Source organism: Alosa pseudoharengus, unplaced genomic scaffold (genome assembly GCF_046254945.1).
Source record: "Alosa pseudoharengus isolate Yale_2024_CS ecotype anadromous, Long Island Sound unplaced genomic scaffold, YU_APseudo_1.1 YU_APseudo_1.1_scf_6, whole genome shotgun sequence".
NCBI classification, from domain to species: domain Eukaryota; kingdom Metazoa; phylum Chordata; class Actinopteri; order Clupeiformes; family Clupeidae; genus Alosa; species Alosa pseudoharengus.
This window is the reverse complement of record NW_027468848.1, coordinates 38,446,061-38,467,727: the sequence shown is the minus strand read 5'-3', so window position 1 is coordinate 38,467,727 and position 21,667 is coordinate 38,446,061. Positions and strand designations below refer to the sequence as shown.

The following is a 21,667-nucleotide window of genomic DNA, read 5'->3' as shown; positions in this document are numbered from 1 at the left end:
TTGAGATCAAATCATACAGACAAGGGGCAAAGAACAAAAGACCAAAAATTAATCTTAAAATTAGGTAGAGCCAATCCTCCCTGTGTCCTATCTAAGACTTTTTAATTTCAAACGCGGTCTCTTCCCATTCCATATAAATTTAGATATAAGGAATGCAATTTTTCCCAATACCCCTTTGGGGGTGCAAGGAGAACCATAGAGGAGTAAAAGTTTATACGAGGAAGTACATCCTTTTTTACCTTTTATTAACCCCTAATTTTTTGCACTTTTCCACTGCACTGATTACGTATGATGGCGTTAGACATCGGAAATGAATGGCCTTTTTTGTTTCGGGATTCAGATCATGCCGCTGTTTTCCTACTGCCTATGTACAAACAGAGAAGTCAGACGGACCCATAGACTGTATATATAGAACTGGACAGTGTGCCGTCTGTTAAGAGTGATGCGAGCGCTAGTCCAGAGCCCCCTGGTGGCCGGCTGCAGTACAATGTGTAACTCCACCCCCATGTATTTCAATGGCCAAGTAGCCAACTTTCCGTGTCACTTTTCTCACCTAAAACAATTTTTATATCAACAACTTTTTATTCGAAAAAATAGTTTTCAAGATGCTTCAATACACACAATTTTTATTTTCTCGCTGAATTTTTTTTTTTAATGTTATATTAACAAATCTAAAAAGGGCGTGTTTACACCTATGATTGACAGCTGGCTGGCTGCAGACACAACGCTTTATCCATTATGTTTTACCGTCTAGGCTGCAGACACTACCACGTCATCGCTCACTTATTTTAACGACACCTGATTTCGACACATAATCTAACCTAAAGAAGTGTTGCTGTTATTATCATTAGGCTATATCTTATCACAGTCTGACTAAATACATATTGATAGTCATACATTGTGTAGTTGTTTGTAAGAGACATCGTTGTTAGTTGTGACCGATTCTTTGTGAAAAAAGATATGTGCTGTTCTTTCGTAGATGCTAAGTATATTAGCTCAGCATGCTACATCATGCTAGTGTGGGTACCTGATCTGCACGGGTTACCAGATCTGCATGATTACGTCATAATAGATGATGTGTCGCCACCTCATTCGTCCAAAGTCGAGAGTAGAATTCGGAGAGGGAGTTAAGTCATTTTCCGACGAATGACCGTCGCAGGAAGTTGCGTCATAACAAAGGGACGCCAGACCCTCTTGTAACAGCTACTCGGTGATACTGCAGACTCGTAAAAGTAGTTAGAAAATAAGGCAGAAAAATGACAAGTTTCCTCATGCTGCTTCCTTATGTTGGAATATGCAAAAATGTACAAACAATCAAGAGGATGCTTTCTTGTATGTGATTTCTGCAACAGTGATACTGCAAACGTGTTGATAGCCTATTGTTGAGCCTATTTTTATGCTGTAGCCTAGTGTAAAGCATGTCACACTAGACTAGCCTACAGAAAACTAATTGATGTAAGATAATGATAACTTGTATGCCTACAATGGTTTATTAAACATCGTAGTCATTTATTTAGTCAGTCATCATGTTCATGTTAATGAATAGGAAGGACATCTAAACGATACAAACATTTAAATAAACCAACATTTCGCGCAATATCTGCCGTGAGTCCCTATGCGTGAGTCACGAGCTCCTCCCAGCTGACTGGCAGATCACGTGGACAGTCAGTCGCGATCGATTATTTAATAAATACATGTGAATTACGAATAATAATAAAAAGATTCTACCTAATGTGACTATTTTTTCCATGAACTGTAAAAGAAAACACGTTTTTCCCCACTGTATTCTCCATAAAGAGTAAAGTAAATTATGTACTTATTTCTGGAATTGACGTCACTTCCTGGACTCGTCTGAGGCTGGTCTAATGGGTCATTCGTCTCTATAAGACTTAACTCCTACTGGGAATTCGGCTGGGTTTGAAGCGTAGTTGCTCAAGCGATGCCTGAGGTAAAAGTTTTAATATTTAAAGTGGACCCTTTCACAGCAACAGTGGTGTGATTGGCTGGTTTGTGTGACGTCACCTACGACTGCAAACAACGCTGTCTGATTAACCCTGCTGTAATCGCGGGAAAATAAGCTAACTTTAGGTATTTTTTGATCTATTTTTATGTTTCTTAAGTGTAACGCTATTGCATTGCTGTTTGACAGTAGTGAAATCAACCGTAAACTAGCTCATATTTGCGAGTTATTTAGCTAATGCTATTGTATTGCTGTTTGACGGTAGTGAAATCAACTGTAAACTAGCTCATATTTGCGAGTTATTTAGGTAATGCTATTGTATTGCTGTTTGACAGTAGTGAAATCAACCGTAAACTAGCTCATATGCTAGTGGAAACATCATATAAGTATAACTGCAGCAGAAGTTTATTCTTCCTGCCGCTCTCAGTGTAGCACTTCCATTGTCAAAAGCAATCCTCAGCCAAAAGCTATATTTTCTGAAAAACGACTCTTGGATATCACCTTGTCGTGGGAAACAGCAGATCACCACCCTCCAGCTAACAACAACTCTCCACCGATCAAGGTAAGTACATGAATTACTTGAATTTACCATAAAAATTGCTTGATAACATTTTTGAAGTTACACAGCTATCACTTTCTCTCATGAAAACAACGTTAATCAGTCCTTTGGTCTTATAAGTAATGTTACCCTAGCATAGTTATTTCGGGAGAAGAAATGTAAGTCTAACAGTGGCTAACAGTCTAATTTGTGAATGGGTTTTCCAACTCTCGGTCAGAGTCAATCTTACAGTTGTAGACCTATGGAACCTTGTTTTTTTACGTGTATCGGTAGAGTAAATACATGTGTGTTTATTAACCTTTTCCTCAGTTTATAGCTAAGCGCCACGGTTCAGCCTCTGGTTTGTGGTCAACCATTTGCGCGTAAAGCGACGAGCTATTAGGACTTATGAGTGGGTTTTCCTGTGGCCATCACTCGATCGAGTCAATCTTACAGTTGTAACGTTAGACCTATGAAATCGTTGTTTTTTTTTACGTGTATCGGGAGAGGAAATACAGATCGTATTGAAAGCATTTCCCATATCGTAGCCTACTAGTTCGCTCGCAACAACAGCAAAAATGAAACATGGAGAGTGGATGTCTCCGCAGAGACACCACTGTTACATTAGATGCGCACTCAATCGCAATTCGACGCAGGGAAAAAAAAGCAACGACTGGTAGAAACGAAGGTAAACTGGATTAAAGCAAAACTTGGCCAAAAACATTGTGTATGCACTTGCGGTGAGCCTAGTGAATAGCGGACTATAGCCTAACCAACAAAAGTAAAGGAGATTTGCACCAAAGGCAGTGCTGTGGGTTGTGTTTCTACAACATGTTGGCACCAAGTTAATTTCTGTCATAAACGGAGTAAGCTAAGCGTTTTCTCCATTGTACACTCGATTTTCGCATAGACCTCTGTACCAGGCAGCCACAGCACCACACTCTTGGGGGCATGCTCATGAGCCCCCATGTTCATGCCCCCAAGACTGTAGTGCTGTGGCTGCCTTGTAACCTGCATATTGTTTTTATTTTTTCCTATTATTAAAACTATGATTTTCCGAAATAGTAAAGGGGAATTCCTGCGATTTTCGCATAGACCTCTTTACCAGGCAGCTACAGCCGTTACACTTACTGCCCATGTTCATGCCCCAAGACTGTAGCGCTGTGGCTGCCTGGTAACTCGAGCTAGGTGAAACCAACTGAAACAGATTTATGAGAATTATGTTTAAACCAAGGACTAAAAGCGTCAGCGAATACATTTTAATCATAAACATGATAACACATGAAAACTTCTTGTTCTAGTTCGATGTATGTTATACACAGCAGTGGTCATGCTTTTCTATGTATGTCCTTGTGAAGTTTGCACAAGGGTCAATGATTGTCCTAAATTAGTTTGTCCTTTGTTGTTCTTTGTTTGTTCTTTGTTGTCCGTCAGGCCTCAACGAAAAAGACCACCTTCAGCATTCACTCCGCATTACTCCCGGCAGAGACAGGTGTCTTGTCCTACTAACACCCCACTCGTGGCCTGCACCTTGATGTGGTGAGTGGGCTTTCAACTATACAAGTCTTACTTTCATGTTCCCATGGAGTATGGAGGTTAACTGGCACCATAATTTGATGTAAAAAGTAGTGATGCTCCGATTGAAGTGGCCTGAATGCGAGGCTATTGACCAGACGGATAAGCTACCGAGTTTAATTGAACATAGCCTCACGCAGACACACACACACAGTGAACCACTTTGCGCTTACGCAAATCTACTACGAAACCATGGCAAACTTATACATCTGGAGAGAGCTCCTTGCTAACTGTAGTGGAGTAAAGAGTACAATATTTGCCTCTCAAATGTACTTGAGTAAAGCCATGAGTACTCCCCAAAAATGATACTCGAGTAAAGTACAGATCCCTCAGAATTGTACTTAAGTACTGTACTCAAGTAAATGTACTCCGTTACTGTCCGGCTCTGTTCATTCCCAAACACCCACTAGGCTACTTCAATACTCTATTTTCAAAATTAACGCACCCGTGATGATCTACATCTAAACCAAATATTTTAGAGCGCACTTTGAGAGATGTATCCAAGGCAGGGCTGTACACATAATCGTAATATTATTTGTTGCACGTGCTACAAAAATCATTCTGTGCAATGGAAGATTTACCAACGGTACACCGGTCTGATACAGTTTTGCCTATGGCTATACATGTGTGAGACTGAGACGCCTGTTTATTTGTTTGAAGTGCGTGCAGGGTGTGAGAGGGGAATCGATGTGCTTTGATTCCAGCTTGGTAGTTGTAGTCTGTGAGATTAAAAAGCATGTGTGTGTGAAGTATCCAAACAATGACACCTTCATTATGGCTTTCATTATGGCTGCTTTAGCAACAAACATTAAGCTACTGTGTAGTGGGTCCCATTTAGAAGTGACTAATTAATTCGCGCTTTCCGTGATTCACGGAGCTGCGTGAATTTTATTAAAACTTTTCGCCACGATGTGCCAGCTTAAGTCCGCTTGATACTGTAAGGCGTAAGCCATTGGTTTCCAAAGGAGATTTTATTTGTGTCGCCAGCATAGCCTATTGACAATTTATGTTGTAAATAGGCCTACCTTATACCTGTAGCTTAGGGAAGCTAACAGCTTTCTATTAGGATCTAGTTTGTTAACAGTTACGGTTTTGTCATAACTCCCTGATGCATTTTTGCATTTAGAATAGCCAGAGCGTGGATATCTCAATCGAAAAATTAAGCAATATCGGGCGCCTACCATGGACTAGGCTGGGTGAATCCAGCCTGATCTGCCGGTGATTTATTTTTTGATTTCTTAAAAGATTGAGCTTGGTATGGTGAAAGCCAGACTAACCATGGACCTCAGTTACACAATGCAAGGGAACATGAATCAGCCTATATTTGCACGAACAATAACGGACAACAGCTCTTCAACTTGGCCCGTTAAAATGTGTATGAAGAGTCTAGCGACGCATTTCATGAAGGCCCATTTGGACATGTCAGTTATTTGCACCACTGGTTAGATGTAAAACTGCATTTCGTTTCAGACTACTGGTAAGCTTACTTAATTTGTGCATTGACAATAAAGTATCACATGAACTAAAGATGACTAAAATCTTATATAGAAGAAGAAACATTCACAAAAAATCCATCCATCCAAAAATGACCTTTGTTTTTGATAGCTGTTGAAAACTGCATGGAACTGACAGAGATGTTTTTGTTTATTAATAAATAAATAAATAAAAATATAACATTATGCTGATACCTTCTGCTTTTCCCAAATACAATGTAGCCTACAGGTGTAAGTGACCTTTCATCAATCCAGTTGCAATGGATGAACTGTGATGAACTGCCCTTCTTGTGATTGTTTAGAGATTTTAAAGGTTTTATAAAAATACTACAACTTTTTTGGCTTTTCTACAATCTATTCACCTTTGCAGGGCCAGTAGGCTACTTTCTGTGCAGCCGCACACACACACACAGGCACGCCAAACAACCATACACAAAAGTTTCAAGAGTGGGGGATGGAGTAAAAGATGGATACAAATTGATTAGTGTGATTTATTTTCGCGGAACGGATGTACAGGACTGAGCGGCGGTCATATTTTGTACCGCTATGCGGTACATCTAGTTTAAAAAGCAACTGCAGCTACATTGTGCGTCTACCCTGATTCTGATACCATGGCGGTATTAATTAACCCGTGGTGGTCCGCCATGCTGAAATAGACGTAGAGGAAACACTGTTATGAGACCTCTTTGCACAGAGATTAATAAACTACTAAAGAGACAAAAACCTTATTTCAGACTTATTTCAGACTCTCTTTATTTATAGACCTTTAAGCTAAAGTTCTTCCACAGTTTTTAAAACACTGATTGTTTGTTGGTTTTATTTTCACAGGTTGACAGGCCTCAATGGACAGTGAGACATTGATCTACCTTTGGACTGGCACCGACCAGACATGGACACTGAAACTTGACTTCTCATGAATATCTTTACAAGATGCAACACCCATTGTAGAACACTTTAGACACTAATAAACATGTCCACTGTTTTCTCTGGAATTGTTTTGTTTGTCATTTGTGGTAATGGATTTCCAAATGTATGGACAAGCTTAATTTTACTGTTTATGTGTGTAATCAGCTGATATTAGAAATTATGTATTTTAGAAATGTATATTTAATTAGAAGCAAAGGTAGCCTAGACATCATATTACAAGAGTGGCCTGTTTAAACTTAAGAAAACATTGATTTAAACTAAAGGTACTTAAAGTAAGATTCACAGAAATGAATTTAATTTGCTGCCCATTTTATTCACACATGTATAGCTCGTCAATTTCTTTAGTCTGATTTGGTTTTGTCAAGGGTTGGGTTAACGACGTCAATGTTTCCGGTAGTTTGCATGTAAATCATATTACATAAATTGTAATGTCCGATATATCGAGGATATATCGAGGGTTCCGTTTTAACCTCATGTCAGGTAGGAGGGTTGTGCCCATAAAGATTCACTGACGAATGTTGTCGGGCTGTAAGCGATAAATATATATATATATATATATATATATATATATATATATATATATATATATATATATATATATATATATAACTAGGTGGCAGTGCAGGATAAGAAATAGAAGAGCCGTATATATTAACAGGCTAGAAGTTTGCAATTTAGGAGCCTACTGCAACAAATGTTTTCTTTAAATTACAAACAGTAGGTAAGACTGCATGTTTTGGTGGCTAGCTGGGTAGTTCGGTATTTCAAGGTTTGACAGGCTAGTTCGCAATTCAAATTTCCACTGGAGCTCCAAGCGGATTTCTACACGCAGCCTTCAACACTGTTTACAGCTCTTTGAGTCACGGTAACATGTATTTTTGGTACATAGCTAATTTAGATACATGTGTGGGTGCTTGTGTTTCTTTAGGAATCCGCCGTCTTGGTTTGTATAGAAATGAATATTAAGTGACACACGTAAGAGGTTGGAAATACATACATACATCGATGTTTGATGGCTAGCTAATAAGTGACAGTCTACTACACTAAGAGGTTGGAAATACGTTCCTATAAGTAAGACAGAGTACATCGATGTTTGGTGGCTAGCTGGTAGTTCTGTATTTCAAGGATTGACAGGCTAGACGTTTGCAATTTAATACTGCAACTAATGTTTTATTTGTTTATATTACAAAAACGGTAGGTAGGCCTATCGGTGTTTGGGTGATTGGGCGGCTTGCCGGCTAGTTCAATATTTGAGGGTACCTGATCTGCACGGGTCAGGGTACCTTATCTGCATGATTACGTCACAATAGATGATGGGCGGCTAGCGTTCCTTCCTGTACGTTGGGTCTGTCACTCCCCGATGTGAGTCGCTACCCGATGTGAGTCACGCATGCTCAGATTGATAGGTTTTACGGCATAACGCCAAGGGATCCGACTGAAATCCATAAAATAATTCACTTTTCTGTTTCAAAAACGTTTTAGCTATCTAAGATTGTTTGATTGCTAACGTTAGCAAACGCCATTCAAGTGACAGCCTTTGTTGTGCTTGATTGCTTACTTACTTGCCAGCAGTTAACAAACTTCGTTATGTAGGTCAATTTTTATTGATATTACAGAAGTCTCTCGCTAGCAGGCTACTTCAGCCTCTAATCTAGAACTGACATTAGAGATCATGCCGTGAAAATGTGATGCCTTACGCTAAATAATACATTACTGCTGTGTAGGCTAATGTCATTATTCTGTGGCTAACAGCACAGGTAGTCGCAAAGTAGCAAAGTGACGCATGCGCGACTCACATCCGGTAGCGACTCACATCGGGGAGTGACAGGGTCCTTCAACAGAAAACAATAAACTCAGGAGAATTATCGAACAGCAATCAACATTCTGACCAATGAAATTCTGGAAGTGCAACGGCTAATAGACCAATCAGAATGTATTTTATGTATTTTGTGACGTAATCATGCAGATCTGGTAACCCATGCAGATCAGGTACCCACACTAGCATTAGCCAGTTGATAGGTAAAGTAAAAGGGCTCTGCTTGCTATATTGATCCGAAGTGACGTTAGCCATAGTCACCATCATTTACAGTCCTACTTGTTTCAAATGGTATAACGTAACCAGTGATTGCCGCCATCATCGTTGCAACTTCATTTGAATACACTTTGTCACTGGAGAACGCGATGTTAAGTTTCATTAACGTTAACTCTTGCTTAGTTTTGCGAATGGCAATAAACACCACCTAGCCTGCTAGGTCGACAACCTCGGTATGCCCATTTATGAATCAGCCCGACAAATAACGTTACTTGTGTTTTAGTGAACACATTATTGGACCATAGCTTAACGTGAGGAGGGATTCAAAGTTACAAATGGCCAATTTGCTTAGTATGCTCAGAACAGCGGTATCTGAAAATGCGTTAAGGTATCGTTGTTACCTGCGATTGCACTGCTGGAGAAGCATTTTGCATTGGTATGATTTGATCAGGTCTTGCCAGTGATGTGTAAATCCTCCCGTAGACGTACATCATTTCAAAATAATACGTCTACATTGAAAACTGTGACAACTCATTGATAGGCTCTCTCAATATGTCTGTAATCGTATGCCTCTACCACATGCTTGCTAGTCTTTCACCAGAGAGGGTGCTCCATTATAAATCAAAAATGTAATACTGCAGCCTTCATGTCAGCTGTAAAAATATGAGAACATGGACCTACTACATCAGGATACTCTGTAAACATTTTACACATAATCAGGAAGCTACTTTGCTGTTCAGTGTGTGATGTGTTTAAAGTGGTACTACGTTTAAAGAAACATTTTTATTCTTTGTTTCAAGTGCATAAGAAAATACCACATTATGGTGATGGTGGTTATGGTTACCCTTAACAAATACAAAACAATATAATACTTAAAACAGGGATCAATCAATAGCCTAATGAAATAAACAATGAAAATGAGGGGGGAAAGCAATAATAAATGATAATGCCCATTCAATCAATAATATAATAACAAAAACATGGTAAGACTACATTAAGGAGAATATCAATAATAAACAATGTCAAATTAATCAACAGCCTATAATGAAAATAAAACAGTACTACTGCATACAAACCATAATGTATAAGTGCTTAAAAGACCAAAAACTATCACAAGAACGAAGAGCACTGGGCAACTCATTCCACCAACATGGAACCACTGAGGAAAAGAGTCTTGAATTTGACCTAGCGTTTAAGACTGGTCGACACAACAGACGCTCATCAGAAGACCACAGTGGGCGGTTGGGGATGTATATCTTGATCATTGAATTAAAATAACAAGGAGCAGATCCAGTCAGTGTCCTATAGGCCAAAGTGAGAGATTTAAATTTAATTCTGGCTACTGTAGGGAGCCAATGGAGAGTAACTAGGAGAGGAGTTACGATGTGTCCTCTTTGGCTGATTGAAGACCAGTCATGTTGCAGCATTCTGAATGATAGATCACACAAAAGAAATAAAAAAAACATTCAATATTGATTTAGTATCAACTAATAATTATTTTGATATTAATATTATTGTAATGTCTACATCTTTGTGTAGGCTACAGTTAAATACTAAGCAATGGCCTCTGACTTAAATACCAAGGCATGGTATAGTCTACGTGATACACAGGACTACACAGTAAACCCATTTAAAAAGAATCATCATCTCAGTATACCCATTTAAAATAGGCAAGGATACGTATTTAATAACATTTGGGGTTGCTCACAGTATACCCACCACTACAACTAACTAACTAGACTACACCACTGGTTAAATGGCGCATTGCAATTTACAATTTGTGTGAGTTCAGGGGCATACAGAAAGTTGAAGTTTGGGTGACATCAATAAAGAAAATAGAAACAAAGGGATGTGTACAGCCTCAAGTATGAATGATGTCACATTAACAGAAGGTTCAGAGCAGCGGCAGACCTTTCTTGGTGCCACGCAAGTTATTGAAAGTCATGTGTTTTCAGAACGTAGTGGTGCTGTGCCATGTCCCATGTATAAGGGGCTTCAGGTTGATCCAGTGATGGTGGGTGATGATGTCAGGGAGATGGATGTCAGGGGACTTGGAGAAAGGGGGAGGACATGCCACCTCAGACCACCCCAGCCAAACCACTTCACGTAGGCATTCCCTTGCTTGCAGAGTAATGTAGACCATGGAGACCACCTTGCCGCCACCTCCAGTACATTCAGCCATCACCCATATCTTACCTGCAAAAAGGAAAGTTACAATAAAGTTAGTCAGACAATTTTACAACATTACAAAGCATCTAATCAGGCACTCAACACCACTAGTAATACCAATTAATTAAATATATGTGTGCAATAAACTTCACAGCCTACCTAATGTTAACTACACATTTAAATATGCGGTGTGAATGTTATTAACTTGTGTCAGCTTGAAAAATAACGTTATCAGTATGACTGATCATGGACGTTAGATGACAAACTAAGGTCTTTCTCAAATGTTCACCGATATCCCTGGGAAGTGACTGGTTGTTGGCGTAGTGTTTAATGCAGGCGTTTCATTTATCGATCATTCACTTATGCGGTCTACAACTACCGACCTACCGATCTATTTTTTACAGTCTATGCTACCGACCTACCATCACAGAAGTAGCTCTAACAGAGGTGTCTGTCGTTAACGTTAGAAAAAATGCAACGCTGGCAAACTGGCTAGTACATTAGTTACATTAACATGACGGGTTGATGAGGTCCATGCTTCACATTACGTTAACGTTAACTTGCGTTGCTTTATCACATCATACCGTTGCTTTATCACACACTGTACTGACTGTCTAGTGTTATTAATCCCCATGTACAGTCAATGGTTACTCCATGTTGAGATGCCATACATTGAGATATTTGAAAACAGCAACAACTAATAAAACCAAGTATATCATGCATCGACTGTTACGGGAGCTGTGTGCTAATCTTCACTTCAACGACTAACTTAGCCTCCCGTTAACGGTAACGTTAATGTAGCTGCTAACGTTAGCATGTAATTCGCTGTCCGTATTTCTGTTGTTAGCTCATTAGTATTCACCATACTAAATTGTCACAGTCTATAATCAACATAATAAGCTCTCTTAGACGTATTTAAGAACACCAATAGACAAAAAAAAACTTTTCAGTTGATACGGACACTTACCAGACAAGAACAAACCGATTGTTGTTTGTACTGTTTAGCTAACTCACAGCCGCAAAATTCATCCAGCCAGCTAGCCTTCGGCGCCGAGTCGACCTGCGTTGTGGAAAGGAGAAGGGGGCGGGTTTCACTTGACAAGGGGCGTGTTTAACTCGCTGAGTGACAACTGAGTGGGCGTGCCTGACCGCGACTCCTCTTCACTGCGCATGCTTCAACTTTTGCTGCGCAGCCGCACTTCAAATTGGCTCCAAATTTTCCAAGATGGCGTCGCCTCGGCGGCTTCAATTCCATAGAACACTGCAGAATGCAGCCACACTGTCCAGTTCTATGGACGGACCCCCCAGTGACGAAGGAGGTCAAGCGCTGGACTGACCAATCGGAAGCCAGGCTACAGGACGCCCTTAGCAACGTTGACTGGGAGATGTTCAAGACGAACTCTGCTGACATAAATGAGTTTACGGAAGTATCATTGAGTTACATCAATATGCTAACGGATTCCATCATCCCAACTGTAAAGATCCGAAGCTTCCCTAACCAGAAGCCATGGGTGGATAGAGAAGTGAGAACGGCATTAAAGACACACACCATGACTTATAATGCCGGGCTTATTTCAGGGGATATGACGGATTACAAAGCAGCATCTTATAGTTTACGTAGAGCTATTAAAGATGCTAAGCGGCGCTATAGAGACAAAGTTGAAGCTGATTTCTTGGACGGTGATCCAGCACGAGTGTGGAAAGGACTCCGAACCATCACTGGCTTTGAAAGAAAGTCCCCTCCTATGATGAATGTGAGTAAAGCCCTCCCTGATAAACGTAATGCTTTTTATGCTCGCTTTGACATGAAAAACACAGACTATCTTGCACTAGCTGCAGCATGTGAAGCAAATGAGGATGCACCTTTCTGTGTCTCTGAGGTCGATGTGAGCAATGCCTTTAGGAGGGTTAATTGTAGAAAAGCTGCTGGACCGGATGGAATTTCTAACAGGGTTTTGAAATCCTGCGCTGCTCAGTTAGCTCCTGTGTTCACTTATATCTTTAACACAACATTGGCTCAAGAGACAGTTCCTACTTGCCTCAAGTAGTCTGTAATTGTTCCAGTACCGAAAAACAAAAGTCCATCATGTCTGAATGACTACAGCCCAGTAGCCCTGACGTCTACAGTGATGAAGTGTTTTGAGAAGCTTGTGAAAAACATTATCTGCTCATCCCTCCCTGCCTCCTTCGACCCCCTCCAATTTGCTTACAGAGCCGACAGGTCTACAGAGGATGCCATCTCAAACCTCATGCACACCACCTTAGGGGAATGGGAATTATGTGAGGATGCTGTTCATTGACTTTAGTTCAGCATTCAACACAATAGTACCTCTCACCTTGGTCACAAAGATGAAGGCCTTAGGACTGAACACCACCCTGTGTCACTGGATATTTGACTTCTGTCTGACATCTGACTCATTAACCATCAGCACTGGTGCTCCCCAAGGCTGTGTTTTGAGTCCACTGCTGTACAACATCTACACACATGACTGCAAAGCCAACAGTAGTCATACCTCCATCATCAAGTTTGCAGATGACACAGTGATCTTGGGCCTGATTAGTAACAACAATGAACAGCTTTACTTGGATCAGGTTGATGAGGTGGCACAGTGGTGTCAATCTAACAGCTTGACACTGAATATCAATAAAACCAAGGAAATGGTAGTGGATTACAGAAGGAAGCAGCAGAACTACAGTTACACCCCACTAATGATCAGCGGGCAACCTGTAGAGAGAGTCACAAGTTTTAAATACCTTGGTGTCCACATTACTGAAGACTTAACATGGACTGTTAACACTCAATATGTTCTGAAGAAGTCCAGACAACGACTCTACTTCCTTCGTCAGCTAAGGAAATTCAAAGTTTCTACCTCCATCATGAAGGCCATCTACACTTCAGCGGTTGAGAGTGTTCTAACTGGTAGCATCATCACCTGGTATGGGAACTCCACAGTTAGAGATTGTAGTACTCTGCAGAGAGTAGTGCGCTCAGCTGAACGTACTATAAGAACTCAACTCCCTGCTGTACAAGATATCTATTCCAGAAGAGTACTCCTAAGAGCCCAAAAGATTCTGAAGGACTCTTCTCATCCTAACAATGGATTTTTCCTACCGCTGAAATCAAGAAGACGCCTATGTAGTCACAAAGCCAGAACTGAGACTCAGGAGAAGTTTTTATCCCCAGGCCATCCGAACTCTGAACTCACACTATACTGACTTTGCACACATTCACTCCTCAGCACTCTCAAACATTTCCCAACTCTGAATTCACACTATACTGACTTTGCACTCATTCACTCCTCAGCACTCATGACCCCCCCCCCCCCCGCCCCCCACACACACACACACCTACATGACTTTTAGCACTTTTACATTCCTCTCCCTATGCTACAGACCTTTTATTTATTTTCTTATTTCATCACACGTCAAAACACACACACACACACACACACACACACACACACACACACACACACACACACACATCTGACTTTCTCCAACTTTTGCACATCTCCATAGAACTTTTTATTTATTATTTTTGATTTCTCCTCCATCTATCTACCCATGTCTTTGATTGCCTAGCCTTTCTGCCCCGCCCCCCACCCCCATCCCCAACACACACACTTACATCATCACTGTCATCACCTCACATACATACAGCACACTGCTAGCTACAGAAAGCCTCCTCTACATACTTGCTGCACACTGCCCCCCCTCCCTACATACACAGCACATTGTCTTCAGGATCTTCTCCAACACACATCCTCTACATACTTACAGCACACTGCCCCCACCTACCCACACACACACTACACACAGTCACTGCTCCACTCCCCTCCCGCCCACACACACATCTTCACTGTCATCACTCACATACATCATACATACAGTACTCTGCTTGCAATAGTAAGTCCCTTCACCATAGTTGCAGTACACTGCCCCCCCCCCCCTCCCCTACCTACACAGCACATTATTTCATCAGGAAGCTTCTCCAACACACATCCCCAACATACTTACAGCACACTGCCGCCCCCCCCCCCCCTAATACACAGCACATTGTCTCATGAGGAAGCTTCTCCAACACTGCCCTCTCCCCACATACACAGCACACTATCCCATCTCCCCTGTCATCCCCCCAACATACACACCAAGACCCCTGGCAGTTGGGTTAGCCCCTTGAGCCGTGGATCTGCCCAAGGTTTCTTCCTTGGTAAGGGAGTTTTTCCTTGCCCCTGTTGCTCTTGGGTGCTCCTTGTTGGTGCCCCCCCCCCCAATCCCAATCCTCCCCCACCTTTCTTATGCAGCCCTTGCCACTTAATCTACTAAACCCCTCTTCTACTGCACTTTTTACCCCCCCCCCCCATAAATGCACAAATAGGCTGACACCAGACATAATTTCACTGCATTTCTTACTTCCAGTAACTATATGCATGTGACAATAAACTTCCTTGTATCCTTGTATCCATTTTTACTATTGATGTACGGGCTCGGAGGGAATTCGGAAGCTTAGACCAGCGACCAAGATCCTTCTCAATTTGATTATAGATGCTTGGAAATTCTGTGATGCTATGAGAGATGTGAAAGGGAATATGTCAACACCAAGGTACTTAAACTGTCTTACTATTGGAATGCTAGAGGGCAGAGGCGTTAGTAATAAAACAGAATTTTAGTGCAGTAATGATGATTTAGTCCAATTGATCTTATATCCAGATAAAGAGCTGAACACATCAAAAGTGGATAGTAAATGTGGTATGGAGGACCCTGCATCCCTAACATAAAGTAAGATATCATCTGCATATAATGATATTCTGTGTTCTGTATTGCAAACTGTAATGGGAAGTACAGCAGAATGCTGTCTAATTTTCTGGGCCAGTGGTTCCAACGAGAGGGCGAAGAGCAGTGGGGAGAGGGGACAACCCTGACGGGTGCCCCTTGATATACGAATCTGCGTGCGGTGTGTGGGGGGGTGCTCCATGTCCATTTTGCTTGGGGCCCTCAAATTCCTTGAAACGGCCCTGTTAGTGAAACACACTCAGCACACAGTGAACACACAGTGAGGTGAAGCACACACTAATCCCGACGCAGTGAGCTGCCTGCTACAGCGGGGAGCTGTGAGGGGTTAAGTGCCTTCCTCAAGGGCACTTCAGCCGTTCCTACTGGTCGAGGATCAAACCGGCAACCCTTCGGTTACAAGCCCGAAGCCCTAACCAGGCCACGGCTGCCCCAAAGTTTCTGTATTGTCATGTGACTCTGCTTCTCCCCATGTCCCTGCCATTCTCTTGAAAACGGATTACCTGAATGACCTCTAGTGCCTTTTTGTTTTCCCCATATTGTCTGTCTCTTTGGTCTATTGTTCTGAGTATTTACTTCCTGTTCTGTGCATATACTCCTGTTTGTTCTCTGCCAGATTGGCCTATTTTCTCTGTGCTCTCATTTTCCAGCGTTTATGGGGTTTTTTGCCTGCTTTTCTTGTTCCTGATTGTGCTTTTGAACCCCCACATGTACCTTAACTCATGTCTAAGCCTGTTCCTTATGATTTGTTTGCCTACCTGGTCTATGTATGTTTATTACACTGCTTGGTTGAATTTCCCATTGTCCTACGTAATTTAGAACGACCATTAACCGTATGTTATTTGCACACCTATGAAGTAGATCCATTTTGTTGGCTGTATCACACTTGTATATTAATTCGCCGAACGTTTAGAACATGGCAACAGTGTAGCATATGACGGAGGTGGCTTTTAGCTAGATGGATGACAGCAGGCTAAGTAAAATAGCGATGTTTCAAAGCTAAAGTTCATCAGAATCTTGGGATACGCCCGCTTGACAACGGGAGAGATAGAACTAACGACTGGCCTTTGGCCGTAGCAACCATCCATTTAGAACTAGTAACGGCAGTTTGTTCTGCAAGTTGAGAAATTAGTTGTTTAATTTCCGATTCGCGCCGGGGCCGTTTTACAACCTGCATTAACTTCTGTGAACAGACCCCCATGTCGTCCATTATCCCTTACATAGTAAGGGATATTGATTTCTATTGATCTCTATTGATTTAAATCTGCCAAACATGTTGTGTGTTTGGATTATCTCTCTCTTGAATACCTGACATTTTTCTCTCTTTTTCGTCACTCCCATACCTGAGCTTTGCACCTTTAAGTTCCACCACTTCCTCCCGTCAGCTACAACCTCTGAGAGCTGATGCTGGACTGCATTCCTCAAAAGCATTGTTGAGCAACCAACCACTGTGGTAAACGTGGAGAGACAGAGAGAGAGACAGAAAGAAAGAGACAGAGAGAGGGGGGGGGGAAATGACAGCAACAAAGAAAAGAAAGAAGTGAGGGTAAATGTACTGCCCTGAGAGCATTGTAAGGGCATTCTCTGGTCCAGCAAGCACCAACAGAACTCTTCACTTTCATGTACAGTAACTGTACCTCTCCTTCTCCTCCTCGTCCTCCTTCTCCTCTTCCCCTTTGTCTTTTTTTCACCTCGGCACTGTCAGCATATTTCGTCTCCTCAGAAGAAGCAGGAAGCAGCGCTCACAGCACGCCGATTCCAGATTGACATGGACGGATAAGATGTGGCGTGAATCAGCAGAGCTTCGCTCACTTTACTAACACAGAGACAAGAGACAGCACTGCAGTACAATATCACTGTCTTCTGATCCACACGTCAGGGAGTTCATAGTCTACTTGGCAGCCATGTGCAGTTTAAAGGAACTGCCCTTATATACATGTAGTTTTCAGATAAAATCTTGTTTTAATAAAGTGGGTCATTCATTCTGAATTATTCCCATAATTGAGTATGAACCATTATAGCCTATTTGAATGAACATTGTTGTTTGTTGGTGAAAAATGTATGGGATTAGAATCAAGGACTGCACCTTTAAGTCAAAATAGTCGGGGGGAAAACATAATACCTCTGTATCAGAGCATCAGTTAAACTCTCGTCTGTGCAGAACACACAGGGATTATCCATTCAGTTATATGAATGTAGAATGTATGATGCTCAACACTGTGTTCTGGGTTTCCCAAGGTTTATCAGCAAGGGATTGTCAGCTGAGACGATGTAATGGAAACACTAACCCTTAAGATATTGATTTTCCATCGTAGAAGCCTGCCACAGAAGCCTGTGTGGTTTTCACTAAAGTGCGCGTCCCTTTTGTGGATGGCTCAGTGCGACTGCATTTAATCCTGCACCACCCTTTGTTTTGTAGCAACTGCCTGTAATATTGTTTAAATGTCACAAACTTCAAACACTTCAAAGGTTGAAAGGGCAGAGAAAGAAGGAATGAAAGAACAAATCAATTAAATATATTAGCTAATTGTGGACAATTAAATCAATATACAGCTCTGGGAAAAAACACTGCACATTTTTCTAATGTCATCCTACAGTTGCTGAGTGACATTCAAATGAGTTGACGGTCATATTCAAATTTGCAATGGTCTCTTAATTTTCAATATGACTGTCAACTCATTTGAATGTCACTCAGCAACCATAGGATGACATCAGAAAAATGTGCAGTGATCTCTTATTTTTCCCCAGATCCGTATTGCCTGCATTTTATACATCTACTGTACTCCAGCCTAATAATGACCAAACTGAGAATCATTATGACAAACAAATGGACCTGGAAGGTGATGATATTTGAACGGTACATACCACTGGCTAACATGTTACATCCCCCATCCACTATGTGCATACAGATACAGAGTATGTAATTGTTCACTTAATAGTGTATTCTATTGAGTGGTATAATAGCCGCCTTGAGAATCTGCTGATGTCAGAGCGGATAATTACAGTAATTTATCTGATTTGATGAGAGTCGCAGAGAAAGAGGCTGAGCGTATAGGGCAGGGGTGGGCAACTAATTTCCCCAAGGGGCCACATGACGAACTAGGACTGTTGAGGAGGGCCGGACCCAAAATACCGAACTTAAGTCTGAACTCAATTCTGTTAAATTCTATTATGTTCTTGTATAACATTAAGTAAATCATATGGTTTTGTTTACTACTCGTAAGAACAGATGAAAATGTTAGGGAGACAAAACAGCAATATTTAATATATGTCCAGTAGGCTATTTAATCCTCATTCTCGAAAATGATGTTTTGACATTGACATTTTTTTTTTCAGTTTTCAAAGACTGATATAAAAAAGTACTACAATATCTATATAATTAGGCTAGGTTATGAAAATGTGAAGGAGTCAGTACAACCATAACCCTGTGCCACCATTTCCCATTTCATCAACACTCAGCAATATTTCATCATTAAATCATTGCCATCATTAAATTAACTCTTTGCAGAATTAGACTGAAAATGTGGAGCAGACAATAGTAGGCTGTCATTAGTTAATCAACATGCACAAAGAAAACTATTTTGAAAATGTAGGCTATGTTTTTGCTTTAACTTTATGTACAAAACTGTGATTGGTCAACTCGCCCTGTGTGTTGAGCCGGCTGCTTCAAGCAACCTGTGGGTAGTAGCATCATACTAGTTCGCTAACATAAGCTTTGCAAATAAACTCAGACATATTTTGGTTACAATGACGGGGTTATCCGATTGTAAACTGTCTCTGCCAGTAACGTTTTGAAATTAACACTTCGTATCGCCAACGAGCAGCAGTAGGAGTTCGACATTCTAACAACCTTTGCGGTGGTGAGCGACGCAGACACAAGAGACACAAAACGTTGAAAGGTTTACGCCGACGTAAAGGCAACTGCATTGTGTCGACGCAGAAGCATAAATTCTATTCACCAGCACATCAGTGGGGGTGTTTACGTCGTCGTATGCATCCACGCACAAATTTATGGGCGTACAAATAGCAGTCGCTTTCAAAATAAAAGCAACGATATTGATTTGCGTGCATTATCTCTATGCTAGGCTCTTGACTATTGTTTTTTCACAGACCTTACGCGGGCCGGTCAGGGATGTGGCCCGCGGGCCGTATGTTGCCCATGTATGGTATAGGGCAAAGGTATGGCACATCCTCTGAATATAAACTTTCCCTCTTTATCATTGTGTCTGTCACTTACTGGGTCTTCCATATCTCTGAGCTGTCGTTTCTGTTCAACTTTTCTTCTTTCTCTCTATAGATGGTTCCTCATTTTAGAGATGCATAGGTTCTGTTTAGGGCTTCTGTCTTTTGGAAGGATGTTTTCCCTTGCCACTGTTACCTATGTACTTTCATAGTGTCCAGGCCTTGGGCATACTGTAGTTGAACCACTTGTGACAATTAAGAAAAAACTAAAATTTAAGAGATGTCACATACAGAATATGTAAAATATGGGTCCATCATGTTTGATGTGACAAAATATAAATGAATAATAATAGAAATTGAAATGAAATGAAATGAAAATGTCAATTATTTCAAGGAGGCTGTGTCTGGACTGAACTAAAGGCAACTTCTTGCTCTGCCATTGTTTGCTTCCGTGATGTACTTTCACAGTATATATGGAACAGTGATAAATGTAATATATACAGCACACATATACTTATCCAGTTAGCAAGGAGCCATCCATTTTTTATCTTCCATTAATCTGGTAAACAAACTCTGCCCCCGCCCGCATGCACACACACACACACACACACACGCACACACACATACACACACATACACACACACACACACACACACACACTCTCTCTCTCTCTCTCTCTCTCTCTCTCTTTCCGAATCTTTTATTGACTGCAAACACCCTGTTCTCCTTCTATTGTATGTGATTTGGAAGTTGCATAATGTCCTTACTTCTTCTAAGAAGCAAGCTAAAAGAAAACATTCTTCTGGTTTGCAGGAATCCATTAACTCACGTTATCAGTTGTAGGTAATCACTCCATGGCTTTTATGAATTCACCATAAAAGAAAACATTGCTGAAAATGCATTACAGTAAATGATAAGAATAAGAGTATTATTAATGATAATTTTTGAATGCGATGCCATTTTTTTTTTTTTAAGCGCCTTTAAATGGACATAAAATTGGACATAAAAACTCCCAAATAAGTAAATTAACTACTATAACTCAAATAACTCTTTCATAACCTGGCGAGAAACTTAAGATGTAAAGATTTAAAGAACTTCTCTCCACTTGTCCTTGACTGCCACACACAGATAACTTTTCCTGGAACTTTTCGGTGGTGGTTTTGTTCTCCACAGATTTCCTGAATTATTAACAGACTTGAATCATTTATCGTGGCGACCATTTCATCTTTGATACATTTCCTCCTGCTGAAAGCCATCCATCACATAACCCTCCATAGGCCACGCTGCTCAGTCTCTGCCTGCTAGCTTGCTGCTTCCTCGGACCAGGAAGCTGGTCAGTAATCTGAGGACTACATAGCTTTAACATGGCCAGACTGGCTTTATCCAGCCATAGTTGTGTCCCTTCCTCCTAGGAATGTTCTAGTCTGTTAAGTACCCCCTTAGTGAGTTTATTAAGTTAAGATCCCAATTACCCTTCTAACACTGACAAAGCCCAGTGGCAATGTCTCCCTCACATGAATCCTCTCAGTCAGCACTGACTTGGGCACTTCTCACTCGGCTCTGTCACAAAAAAAGTCACGTTCCTTACCAACTGTGGTTTTGTAATGTGTTGTGGACTACTGGGCTGCAAGTATCAGGCATTGAGCCTGGAGTACCTCACTATGCGCCCTATGACCCCAAAAGATTATTTTGACCAAAGTAGTTAAGAATAACTCAACTGTAAGCGGAATATATGGGGGGAAAAACATACAAAACAAACAATGCTTAGCTGTCTGTGAAACAGTATGTGATGCATCCCTCCATTAGGAGAATAAGCATTAATTTTCTTACACTTTGATGTCTTCACCTCAGGCAATGGCAGCACAGGACTGAACAGCAAACCTACACACAAGAATAAATAAACATGTGTAGTGTGTGCATAACATACATCATATGTGTTGTATGTGATATTTGTATGATGTGTACGGTAAGTGTGTCTGAAAAAGTGTTTGGAATGATT

General features: G+C 41.0%; 1 long non-coding RNA gene across 1 annotated transcript; it reads left to right on the top strand.

Moving 5' to 3' along the window:
- Positions 1 to 2,379: 2,379 nt before the first annotated feature.
- LOC143106421 (uncharacterized) lies at positions 2,380 to 6,474 on the top strand. Its single transcript, XR_012983682.1, has 3 exons — positions 2,380 to 2,522; positions 3,933 to 4,037; positions 6,395 to 6,474. It is a non-coding gene; the product is annotated as an uncharacterized LOC143106421 (long non-coding RNA).
- The last annotated feature ends 15,193 nt before the right edge of the window (positions 6,475 to 21,667 follow it).